The sequence below is a fragment of the Dendrobates tinctorius genome, unplaced genomic scaffold (assembly GCF_039654945.1).
Source record: "Dendrobates tinctorius isolate UK_male_01 unplaced genomic scaffold, ASM3965494v1 ptg000246l, whole genome shotgun sequence".
NCBI lineage: Eukaryota > Metazoa > Chordata > Amphibia > Anura > Dendrobatidae > Dendrobates > Dendrobates tinctorius.
The window spans coordinates 4,934,780-4,948,227 of NW_027361913.1; the positions used below are offsets into that span (position 1 = coordinate 4,934,780).

Genomic DNA, 13,448 nt, shown 5'->3' on the forward strand with positions numbered 1-13,448 from the left:
TAGCAGTGTGGCGGGACACAAATGTTTGAGGGGTCAGAACATTTGTGTTGGTGGCGTGGCGGGAGTGGTCCTCGAGGTTGTTTGTGCCAGGAAATGGCGGTTTGGAGGGGGGGGATTTGTAAGGTCCTGGACTCCCCCTTTGGCGGATTAATGTGGAAGGGAACATAATGGTCACACCGAGGAACAGAAGTGGAAATACGCCGGTATTTCGGGTGGATATTGTCCGGTTGAGTCTATTAGTGTCTCTGAGCTGGTGCTTAGCGGCTAGAGGCAAGACTCGTCCTGGGAACAAGGTTTATAGGGTCATTGACCTGTGGCAGTTACAATTCTTGGGCCTTGAGGACCGCCCCCTTTGGGAACATTGTTATGTAAATGTTTTGTTAAATGTTAATAAAAGGCTGCTGTGGCCAATTTATCAAATAAAGGTGTGCGAGTCATCATTTATTGGGTCGGCAATCTTAAAGTAGATGGGCAAGAAATCTATAGGAATCGCGAATACCCATTGTCATGTGGCAAGGCACACAACTGGTCAAGGATACAAAAGAATTTTTGCTGTACTCACGGTTCCTAAGAGCACAATGGCCTCCATAATCCTTAAATGAAAGACTTTTGGGACAACTAGAAGTCTTCCTAGACCTGGCCATCCAGCCAAACTGAGCAATCATTGGAGGAGAGACTTGGAGAGAGAGGTAAAGAAGAACCCCAAGATCACTGTGGCTGACCTCCACAGATGCAGTAGGGAGATGGGAAAAAGTTCCACAAAGTCAACTATCACTGCAGCCCTCCACCAGTCTGGCCTTTATGGCAGAGTGGCCCGACGGAAGCCTCTCCTCAGTGCCAGACATATGAAAGCTCGCATAGAGTCTGCTAAAAAACACATGAAGGACTCCCAGACTATGAGAAATAAGATTCTCTGGTCTGATGAGACGAAGATAGATCGTTTTGGTGATAATTCTAAGCGGTATATGTGGAGAAAACCAGGCACTGCTCATCACCTGCCCAATACAATCCCAACAGTGAAATATGGTGGTGGCAGCTTCATGCTAGGGGTGTTTTTCAGCTGCAAGGACAGGACGACTGGTTGCAATTGAAGGAAACATGAATGCAGCCAAGTACAGAGAGATCCTGGATAAAAACCTCTTCCAGCGTGCTCTGGACCTCAGACTTGGCCGAAGGTTCACCTTCCAACAAGACAATGACCGTAAGCAGACAGCTAAAATAACGAAGGTGTGGCTTCAGAACAACTCGATGACCACTCTTCACTGGCCCATCCAGAGCCTTGACCTAAACTCAATTGAGCATCTCTGGAGAGACCTGAAAATGGCTGTCCACCAACGTTCACCATCCAACCTGACGGAAGTGGAGAGGATCTGCAATGAAGAATGGCAGAGGATCCCCAAATCCAGGTGTGAAAAACTTGTTGCATCATTCCCAAGAAGACTCATGGCTGTACTAGTTCAAAAGGGTGCTTCTACTCAATACTGAGCAAAGGGTCTGAATATATATGACTATGTGATATTTCAGTTTTTCTTTTTTAATAAATTTGCAAAAATGTCTACATTTCTGTGCAGAATGTACATTAATGAGCAAAAAAATGAACTTTTTTGCATTTACCAAATGGCTGCAATGAAACAGAGTGAAAAATTTAAAGGGTCTGAATACTTTCCATACCCACTGTACATGATCTTCCATGGCCGAATATAACCTTACAGTTTATTCGGCTGATTAGAAAAAGGGAATTAATAATTAGGGTATAACTCAAACAGAAGTTATTATTGAAGAAAAGTCAAAATGTCTCCATTCTGTAAAGAAACAGTGAAGCACAATTGTTCCCAAAAATTTAGACTTTTTAAAATGTTACAAATGATGAATCACATAAAAATATCTGCAATTGTCTATCCAAGCCCACACTGACAAACAAAACACAAGAGTGGCAAAGAATGTAAAAAAGGCACAAAAAAGGGAAAAAGATTAAAAAATAACAACTGCAAAATAAAATAGTGCAAATTAAATGATGAATTGGCCCCTTTATGTGGGACTATGAAATATTTTTTTTTTCATTATGGTTAAACTGTATTTATAATTTTGCAAAGGTTTTTATATATTATGTATAAATTGTTTGCTGTTTGCTGATTGCTGGGGGTACGAGTCTTGAGACTTAATAACGGTCTACAAATATCTCAAGGGCTGTCACATTATAGAAGAACCATCTTTGTTCTCATTTGCACAAGGAAAGACTCTAGTCTTAGCAATGGGATGAAACTGAATGGGAGGAGACACAGATTAGATATTAGAAAAAACTTTTTGACAGTTAGGGTGATCAATGAGTGGAACAGGCTGCCACGAGAGGTGGTGAGTTCTCCTTCAATGGAAGTCTTCAAACAGAGGCTGGACAGACATCTGTCTGGGATGATTTAGTGAATCCTGCTTTGAGCAGGGGGTTGGACCAGATGGCCCAGGAGGTCCCTTCCAACTCTACCATTCTATGATTTCTGAAGTGCCTAGCTACTGGAGGATAATGCACATAGTGTTGTATGGGCTCAATAAAAGTTCTGTGAGAGTGGTGTGCTTACCTATAAATTCATACACTGGAGCAGTGGACAGTCATGGGCACCCCTCATTTTCTATGGGACCACCAGAGATATCCCAGTGCAGCTTTTAGCTAGTCTTCAGCACTCCAATTAAAGAAGCCCTCCCAACAAAATTGTTATCCTTTTAATATATTGCAATCATCATATTATATAGCACTGTGTGCTTACAATTGCTCATTTTGCCTTTCTACCAAAATATCTCTCCAGTTTTCCATTAGATCTATGACATCAAGTGATTAAAAACTGACTAGCTAAATCTTTCTAAGCTCTATGTAGAAACAGGAAGTCAGTTTTCCCTGTATGAGACATAAGTCACTGTAAAATGTCCCTTGTAAGGGGTAAGAGGAGCAGCTGGGTCAGGCGTTAAAGAGGGGAATGATAAGTGTTGGGTCAAGAGATTTCCTGTTTCTACATAGAGCAAAGAGAAGAATTAGCTGGGTAGAAAGGCAAAATGAGCAATTGTAAGTACACAGTGCTATACAATATGATGACTGCAATATATTAAGCATAAAAACATTCACTGACAGCTAAGGCCACTTTCACACATCAGTTTTTTCACGTCAGTCACAATTCGTCGGCTCGACGATCTGTTGCAGATTGTGAAAAACTGATGCGATGGATCCGTTTTTTCGATGAAACGCGCGGCCATCCGTCGCTAATACAAGTCAATGAGAAAAAAACTGATCCAGCGGCATCAGTCGCTGGATCCGTTTTTTTTGCAAAATTCAACAGATTGTGACTGATGGCAAAAAACTGATGTGGGAATGAGACCTTAAAATACATCTCAGGCTGCATTGGCCAAGATTGGATTCATTCACCTAACGGTGCAGCTAGTCATCACAGTTCACAAAAAATCCAACATGCCTTTGCGATTGTGTCACCAAAGCAGCCATCATTTGTTCATTATGGTTGAAAGCCAAACATTTCAGCTTTTACCTAATGTGTATGGGCACCATAAGGCCAGAACGCACCCTGTCTTGTGCTCATGAGGCTCAGCCAGGCCGCCTGGTCTCCTCACATGAAGTCACTGCCTTGTAACTATACATAAAGCAGCACGTCAGGATATTTGGCCGTCAGGCTGGGTCCTCCGACGAGTGAAACCGGACTCACTAAATCTGATTTACTAATCTACGATCTTCGTATTGGTTTTAGTAAAATTCATCTTTGAGTGTTTCTTTTCCCACCAAAGACAATAAATATAAAAACCCTGTTTCCTTGATGTCAAAAGAGGTTGCCTCCATATTTGTTTTGTTGCTAGTGAGGAATTTAGATCACTCTGAGATTTCTCAAGATAACTGCAAGAACAGTTAACCAATCACATTTCGGCTCTCATTTTTTCAGACACCTTTTAGGAAATAGAAGCAGCAACTTGATTGGTTGCTATGGAGAGCATGTGTCCCAGCTGTCAATAACAACCAATCAGAATCCTACTTGTATTTTGTAGACAACACAGCTGAATTGAAAGCTGAACGCTGATCGGTCTGTTTAGGCAACCTCTAGATAAGACCCTATTGGAAGAGCTGTACTTGTTGATCCGGACTGGAGGGCTGAGGTCAGAGGCAGGACAGGAGGGCTCAGTTCCCCAGTGGCTGACCCCGGGGCGGGTCCTGACACGTCACTGTGCCTATAGCGTACTTTGCTATTGGCTGCTGACATACACGTTGTAACAGCCACTTCTATGCGCACGTACAACTGGCGGTATGTGACAGGAAGCCGGGCTCCTTACATCACCTAACGGTTCCTTAGCTCCTGCGCTCTGATTGGTTGGGTCGCTAGATGCTGCGCGCACATTAGTCCGCAGGCCCCGCCTCTTCCCCGCGACCAGGAGGCGGTGCCGCGCACAGACGAGGCGGGCTCCCGGCGTGAGGCGCTAGTGTCGGCAGTGGTACGCTTGTGTGTCCGGTTAGGAGACGTCTGTGTGCTCACACCAGGGGACGAGAGTATTGCCGGGGGATCCGGCTGGAGGTGGCGGCAGCAGCAGCGCTGTGGAAGAAGCGACCCTCCGGGTAAGTGGCGGCTGCCTGGGAACTTCTATGGTGAAGAGAGCAGCGGGCAGGACTCTGAGGAAACGCCGGGGACGCGGCCCGCCCTTCACATTAGGCCCCGAGTTGTCATCTCCTTGTCCGGGCAGGGTGGGGAGGGCGGAAGGGTTAATGTCTGTCCCTGACTTCCTCCTGGCGGCGCTGCGCTCACACTGAGCCCCTCTATGACCGGACCCTAGCTGTCAGCACCCCGAGCACTGCCTGCCACCATGGTGCCCTGTGGGTGTGGTGGGACTGCTGACGGGCTGTGACCAGGGAGAGCATCAGGTGTGCTGGGCATCGGCAACAGGTGGAGCACGGCCAGGGAGCCTCAGCTCTGCCTGCTCTGTGGGGTCTGTAGGGGCAGCAGCCTGTGCTGTACTGAGGGGTCTTTATATAGTGTACTTTTTACCTCTGCCAGCTATGAAATCTGTAGGGGGCAGCAGCCTGTGTTGTACTGAGGGAGTCTGTATGTAGTATTTACCTCTCATCTCTGCCTTCTATGAGGTCTGTAGGGGGCAGCGGCCTGTGCTGTACTGAGGGGTCTGTGTATGTAGTAGTTACCTCTCAGCCCTGCCTGCTATAGGGGGCAGCCTGTGCTGTACTGAGGGGTCTGTGTATGTAGTAGTTACCTCTCAGCCCTGCCTGCTATAGGGGGCAGCCTGTGCTGTACTGAGGGGTCTGTGTATGTAGTATTTATCCCTCATCTCTGCCTGCTATGAAGTCTGTAGGGGAAGCCTGTGCTGTACTGAGGGGTCTGTGTATATAGTGTACTTGCCTTTTATCTCTGCCTGCTATGAAATCTGTAGGGTCCAGCCTGTGCTGTACTGAGGGAGAGTCTGTGTGTGTGTAGTACTTATCTCTCAGCTCTTCCTGCTATGGGGTCTGTAGGGGGCAGCAGCCTGTGCTGTACTGAGGGGGTCTGTGTATTTGTTACCTCTCAGCTCTGCCAGCTATGGGGTCGTTACGGGAAAGCCTGTGCTATACTGAGGGGGGTTGTGCATGTAGTACTTACCCCTCAGGTCTTTCTGATATGGGATCTGTAGGGGAAGCCATTTCTTTGAGGGTCTGTGCTGTGTAATACCCCTCAGATCTTTCTGCTGTGACATGGAATCTTAAGGAACTCAGGCAGAGGAGTTTGACACTTTGCTGATGTCAACTGTTTGTTGTACTAGTTTGGTTAAAGATAACTGGTCACCCTTTAAATAAAAGCAGCACACTGGTGAGAGGCTAGGGGGCGCACTTGTTGCAGCTCACAGCCACCCATCCAGGGATGGAAATGATTTGTCATCTGTGGTGATAGTGACTGTTCTGTGACCACTCTTAGAAGCGGTGACGTGACATTCTTCTCTCAGCCTGCCTCTTCGTAGACAGGAAGAGTTAAGCGGGCAAGTCATGTTTCTTCGGACTTTCCACTGGCATCTCATGCACTGCCTAGTTCATCTATAGTACACTGTACACATGTTGTATTGGTAGAGAACCAACCAGCTTGGTGACTTCAGTGGATTGTTGCCCGACTCTGATGTATAGTGCTGATGGGCAGACAGGGCATTAGACATTCATTTACATTGTGCTGGGTTAATCACTGTGATCAAATCGTAAGAAACTGCAGTTTGACAGCAATTCCTCACTGCACTCTGATTCAAGGTATAAGGAATCTGTCATGTGATTCCTGCTGCCCATCATTCATGGGCTCATGAGAAGGTGGGCACTGTGGATCCAGCTTTTCAAAGTGTGCTTTCTCTGAAATACCGCAGCGTATCAGGACTGTAATAATGCAACTAGTGTCTGACTCATCCTGCCCCTGGTTTACTTTCTTATGACAGGTTTCCTTTAAATATATTCGTAAATCTGCTGAAAATCTGCACTTGCCTGTTATAGGGGTAGTCTCCTCTTCATAAATTGTGCTGCTTTTTTAAAAATTTTCAGCCCTTTGTGATGGCAACTTTGTTTACAGATAGTTGCCTTGGAGACTGACCACTGCTGCTAGACCACAGAACATGCTCAGTCCTGAGAAGTTGGGGCGCACTGTTACCTCCTAGTCCAAGCCATCTTCAATTAGGTACATATAGCAGTGGTGGGCGGTCTCTTAAATGTAAAAAAGTGTTAATATCTCCAGAATGGCGGCAAATTTATAGATTAACCAGTTCAGACCTCGGCTATTTACCCCCTCGTTCCTGACCTGGCACATTTTCGAGTTTTTTTTTTTTTGTTTCCAGTATTTGCTGCAGGGCTGTGGAGTCGGTAAGCCAAACCTGCGACTCCGTCTCCCACATATATTGCTTATATTTAAGTGAAAAATGTATTGTAGTACAATGTGAACATCAGACATTTAATCATTTTTATGATACAATAATCAAGATATTTAGATAGAACATAACATATATTTATTGGAATACAACTTTAGAACACAAAAAACTAATAAAATGTAAATATGTCATACTCTACAATATAGATTACATATATACAGTACAGACCAAAAGTTTGGACACTCCTCATTCAGAGTGTTCTTTATTTTCATGACTATGAAAACTGTAGATTCACTCTGAAGGCATCAAAACTATGAATTAACACATGTGGCATTATATAATTAACACAAAAGTGTGAAACAACTGAAAATGTCTTATTCTAGGTTCTTCAAAGTAGCCACCTTTTGCTTTGATTATTGCTTTGCACACTCTTGGCATTCTCTTGATGAGCTTCAAGAGGTGGTCACCGGAAATGGTCTTCCAATAGTCTTGAAGGAGTTCCCAGAGATGCTTAGCACTTGTTGGCCCTTTTGCCTTCACTCTGCAGCTCACCCCCAAACCATCTCGCTTGGGTTCAGGTCTGGTGACTGTGGATGCCAGGTCACCTGGCGTAGCACCCCATCACGCTCCTTCTTGGTCAAATAGCCCTTACACAGCCTGGAGGTGTGTTTGGGGTCATTGTCCTGTTGAAAAATAAATGATGGTCCAACTAAACGCAAACCGGATGGAATAGCATTCAGCTGCAAGATGCTGTGGTAGCCATGCTTGTTCAGTATGTCTTCAATTTTGAATAAATCCCCAACAGTGTCACCGGCAAAGCACCCCTACACCATCACACCTCCTCCTCCATGCTTCACCATGGGAACCAGGCATGTAGAGTCCATCCGTTCACCTTTTCTGCGTCGCACAAAGACACGGTGGTTGGAACCAAAGATCTCAAATTTGGACTCATCAGACCAAAGCACAGATTTCCACTGGTCTAATGTCCATTCCTTATGTTCTTTAGCCCAAACAAGTCTCTTATGCTTGTTGCCTGTCCTTAGCATTGGTTTCCTAGCAGCTATTTTACCATGAAGGCCTGCTGCACAAAGTCTCCTCTTAACAGTTGTTGTAGAGATGTCTGCTGCTAGAACTCTGTGTGGCATAGACCTGGTCTCTAATCTGAGCTGCTGTTATCCTGTGATTTCTGAGGCTGGTAACTCGGATTAACTTATCCTCCGCAGCAGAGGTGACTCTTGGTCTTCCTTTCCTGGGGCGGTCCTCATGTGAGCCAGTTTCTTTGTAGCGCTTGATGGTTTTTGCCACTGTACTTGGGGACACTTTCAAAGCTTTCCCAAATTTTCGGACTGACTGACCTTCATTTCTTAAAGTAATGATAGCCACTCGTTTTTCTTTACTTGGCTGCTTTTTGATTGCCATATTACAAATTCTAACAGTCTATTCAGTAGGACTATCAGCTATGTATCCACCAGACTTCTGCACAACACAACTGATGGTCCCAACCCCATTTATAAGGCAAGAAATCCCACTTATTAAACCTGACAGGGCACACCTGTGAAGAGAAAACCATTTCTGGTGATTACCTCTTGAAGCTCATCAAGAGAATGCCAAGAGTGTGCAAATCAGTAATCAAAGCAAGAGGTGGCTACTTTGAAGAACCTAGAATGTAAGACACACAGTCTTTTCAGTTTCACACTTTTTTGTTAATTATATAATTTCACATGGGTTAATTCATAGTTTTGATGCCTCCAGAGTGAATCTACAATTTTCATAGTCATGAAAATAAAGAAAACTCTTTGAATGAGGTGTGCCCAAACTTTTGGACTGTACTGTGTGTGTGTGTGTATATATATATATATATATATATATATATATATATATATAAAATATATCTATCTATCTCAGTTAAGACAAAGCCTAGATCCTCAGGCTACATTCACACCATGGGTGAAGCCAGGATCAAACCTAGGGAGGGAGGGCAGAACCTCATACTGCACACCTCAGCTGCTGCAGAATCTCATACTGCACACGCCTACATTTGAAAATAAAGCCTGCACCTTAAGAAGATGTGGTGATGAATGCAGTCTTTATTCCAACTCTCAATTGATGTTGATGTGTTACTGAAGACGAGCAATGCCTGTCCTGGGCATCCTTTTGGACAGCTATGAGGTGTACCTGACTGGTGCTAAAAAGAGTGTTGGTCTGTGTGCTACCCGGCTTTCATTCTTTTTGGTACAGATAAGATATGGATACACAGAGATGGATGGAGCAGATTTCTAATCTGCTTTTGCTATTGAAAACATTATCTATGAGCTCAAAAACCTTTCAGGTGATGTGGTTTTTTTAAAAAGCTGATCTGCTTTTGCAGCTGAAAAACGGATCCTCAAAAAACGCAGGAAAAATGCTGTGTGTGAATGTTGCCTTAGATCAGGAATAGAACAGCCATTTATAGGACATTTCATAACTTTCCCAAATTCCTATGAAAAAATATTCAGCACATTCTGCATTGAACTACTGTACCCAATTATATATTTTAGGAGTCGGTCCATTTTATACCGACTCCACCAAAATGAGCTCTGACTCCACAACCCTGATTTGCTTTATAAAGAGCTGTTTTTCTTCCCTAGTTTGTGTAATCAAGTCATATTGTGTTTTTTTTTTTTTTTTTTTTTTTTTTTTTTTTTTTGGTGATGCATGATTATTTTAGTCATTCTATTTTTTGCTGGTATGCGTCAATATCTATGAAAAACAATAAGACAATGTGAATTTTTCCCATTTTTTTATGACCTCATAGATTTACCACTAACATACTTTAAGGCTGAGTGCAGACGGAGTTTTGAGCCCTGCGGATTTTTCCGTGCAGAATGGAAGAAAACCGCAGGTCAAATGACCTGCATTTTTCCTGCGGATTTCTTCCATTTTTCACGCGGTTTTCATGCGGTTTTTGTGCGGTTTTCCATTGCGGTCTTCCCCCTGCGGATTTGGTAACAGGGGAGATAGAAAACCGCACAAAAGAAGTAACATGCTGTGGATTTTGTACAGCAGGAAAACCGCGCGGAAAAATCCGCAGCGTCTGCACAGCGTTTTTTGTTTTTTTTTCATTCATTTTAAAGGTACTGTATATCACAATGCGGATATGCAACGTTTCTGCGCGGTAAAATCCGCTGCGGAAACGCTGCATATCTGCATCGTGTGCACACAGCCTTAAAAAAAAAAATCTGGCTGCAGATCTGTCTGTGTCTCCTATGTCCCAGTATCTCCTGATTTCTCAGTATGCACAGTGAGCACATGACCACTGTGTACAGGGGAGGAAGCGTTGTCAACGCTTCCTATTTTTTCCATGCACATGTATAAAGCGATGGAGAAACCGCAAACGGTAGTAAAATAAGCTTCCTCCTTCTCTACGGAGACTCATGGACAATACACAGATAAAATATGGTTGTCTGAGCCCAGCATCAAAGGGAGCCTGTCACAGGTATGTGCTCAGTAACCTACATACACTGTCAGGTTGACACCTTTATACTGATTAAAATGATACCTTGGTTGATGAAATCTGCCTTGTTGTTTGATCTTTGTTTTCAGTTAATGAGATTCTCGGGCGTTGGGGGCATGTGGGGGGGCGTCATAGGGTGCTCTGACCTCATCATCCTTATAGGCTTAAATGACAGGTAACTGATTACCTCAGTGACCTGCCTCCTATTTTAAATACTGAATATTATGTGTATTGAAAGAAAAATCACATTCAGCAAGCAGTGTCACCTGTGCTGCAGCATGATCACATCTATAATATGCATTAAATAGTTTTATTTATTCATGTATACATTTATTCTGAAAAAAAACTTTGTGAAACTGGCACCAGCTGCACCTGCACAGGGTTATGTATCGGCAGTCCGATAGACGCTGCTGCACAGGTGCCGTCTGCGCCATTTTCTAGAGAGGAAAACAAATTGTCTTCACCAAGATGGCGCTGGCAGCGCCTGTGCAGTAGCATAATTCGGAATGCCGATACACTACTGTGCAGGCGCCCTTTAATGCAATATTTTAAACGTGACTGCGGGGGGTGGAAATCAGGAGCTGAGCTCCTTCCGAACACAGCAGGTATTGAAACTGTCTCTAAAGGTACTGTCACACTTAGCGATGTACCAGCGATATGACGCGGTCAGGATCGCTGGTACATCGCTAAGTGGTTGCTAGTGAGCTGCCACACAGGCAGATCTCACCAGCGACATCGCTGGGGACGGGGGTCGCTACTTACCTGTCACACTAGGCGATTCTGCGTCCTCCCGCCCGCGTCCACGCTCATCTCTCCACAGGAAGCGCCGCAGGAAGCTGACGACGAGAAGCGGTCCTGAACGTTCTCGCACGATCAGCGATAACCAGCGGGCGAGCGGGTTGTAGGTAAGTATCAGACAGCGATATCGCTAGCAATATCGCTATAATGTCACAAGTTATAGCGATATTGCTAGCGATATCGCTAAGTGTGACAGTACTTTAACAGATGAGGACAGAAATAAGTTCTTGTGTTTTCCAGCTTCATGGTGGCCTTCATGGGCTCATTGCCTTAGCGCTAATACGTTACTATGACTGCCACTGGCCTCCTAAAGGCCCCTGTCATCTCCATCTTGCTGCTTTGAAACTGAGCTTTCTGCTGAGCTTAAAAGAGAACCTGTTAGCACCTGAGCATGGTAGGATAAGACTTTTTGGGGAGCATTCAGTCGACAGTGCCCAGGACACCACACTTTCGCAACACCCTTTGGCTATAAGGAGTCAGTGTGCTGAGGAATAAAATTATTTCACACTTACGCAGTTGGTATGACTGTCAAAACAGGTCTACTGCAACTGCTTTACAGGTTTATATAACATAGTCAACAGCTTTGAAATGCTAAAGATGCTGACACCCTTTAAAGGGAATCTGTCACTCCTTTTTTGAGGTATCCTAATGATATCGTTCAATTGTGTGTCACATAAGGAGTCTCTTAGTACTTTTGCTTACCCCTGACCCCGCACCTTTCATGCATAAATACCTTTTTTATATCGGTTCAGATGTATGTAAACTGCCACGGTCCGGTCCGATGGGCAGGGCTTATTCAACTGCCCCCCCCTCCCTGTCTTGCTCTACACAAGAAGAAATGCGTAGACCAAGACAGGGAGGGGGGGGCAGTTGAATAAAGCTCCCATTACACACTGCGATATCGCTAGCAATATCGCTGTAAAGTCACCGGTTTTGTGACGTTACAGCGATATTACTAGCGATATCGCTGCATGTGATACTTACCGCCGACCGGCTCCCCGCTGGTTATCGCTGATCGCGCGAGAAGCTGCTGGATCATTTCTCGTCGTCCACTTCCTGTGGCGCTTCCTGCTGTGACGACGAGCGACGCGTGGAGCCGGGCGGGAGGACGCAGTATCGCCGCGTCTGACAGGTAAGTAGCGATCCCCGTCCCCTGCGATGTCGCTGGTGAGTTCTGCCTGAGTGGCAGCTCACTAGCGACCACCCAGCGATTCACCAGCGATCCTGACCACGTCATATCGCTGGTCGGGATCGCTGGTGAGTCGCTAGGTGTAACGGTACCCTAAGTCCCGGACAGCGGCAGTTTACATCCATCTGAACCGATATGAAAGGTGCGGGGTCAGGGGGAAGCAAAAGTACTAAGAGAATCCTTATGACACACAATTGAATGATATCATTATATGATATCTCAAAAAAGGGGTGACAGATTCCCTTTAAGGCAGTCATACACACTAGATGATTGATGTTGATCGAACATCTGTTTCAGTGGGAAAACGTCACCATATAATGTGTGTAGACAGATGTTCAGGAAAACAAGAGTCAGGTTATGGCTTCACTGGGTTTTCTCATTCAGTCCCATATGCAGTGAATGGGGCTGCTAAGTGCGTGCTCCGCCTCTGCTCCATTTGAATGTTTACATGGGACCCTGTTATCACGATCTAGCATTTATCACCTCTTGTGGACTGGCAATAAGTTGTGAATGAGAAACTTGTGACTGTAAGGGCCCCGTCACACATAGAGACTCACCAGCGATCCCGACGATATCAACTTGTAGCGACACACCAGCGATCCTGACATGATCGCTGGTGAGCTTTTAAACAGGCAGATTCACCAGTGATCAGCACCAGTGACACCGAGCGCGCGGCGTTGCTGTGTATGTTAGTTACCATTGTGCTGATGCAGAGAGCTGGTAACTAAGGTACACATCGGGTTTCTAAGCAGCGAGCGTCACTTAGAAACCCGATGTGTACCTTGGTTACCAGCCCCTTGCATTAGCGCGCTGGTATCTAAGGTACACAGAGGGTTTCTAAGCACAGCGCGCTGCTTATAAACCCTGCGTTTACCTTAGTTAACAGCGCGCTGATCGCTGGTCTCCCGCCTGTCGCACGCAGCGATGAGTGCTGGCCAGCGGGAGACCAGCGATCAAAAAAATGTCCAGGGCTTTCCAACAACGATCAGCGATACCGGCAGGGGGTCTGGTCGCTAAGTGGCGCACACACAGCGATCTCACTGGTGAGATCGCTGTTGCGTCACAAAACTTGTGACCCGGCAGCGATCTCGCTAGCGAGATCGCTGT

At 45.3% G+C, this 13,448-nt stretch overlaps 1 protein-coding gene across 2 annotated transcripts in view; it reads left to right on the forward strand.

Annotated features, from left to right (window-relative positions):
- Positions 1–4,256: 4,256 nt before the first annotated feature.
- RAP1A (RAP1A, member of RAS oncogene family) overlaps positions 4,257–13,448 on the forward strand; it is a 94,467-nt gene continuing 85,275 nt past the window's right edge. Inside the window, exon 1 of one of the 2 annotated variants that reach the window (XM_073557280.1) lies at positions 4,257–4,597. The gene's annotated coding sequence lies outside the window, so the exon portion shown is untranslated. The remainder of the gene's footprint in view (positions 4,598–13,448) is intronic. The other variant, XM_073557279.1, reaches the window with a different exon arrangement.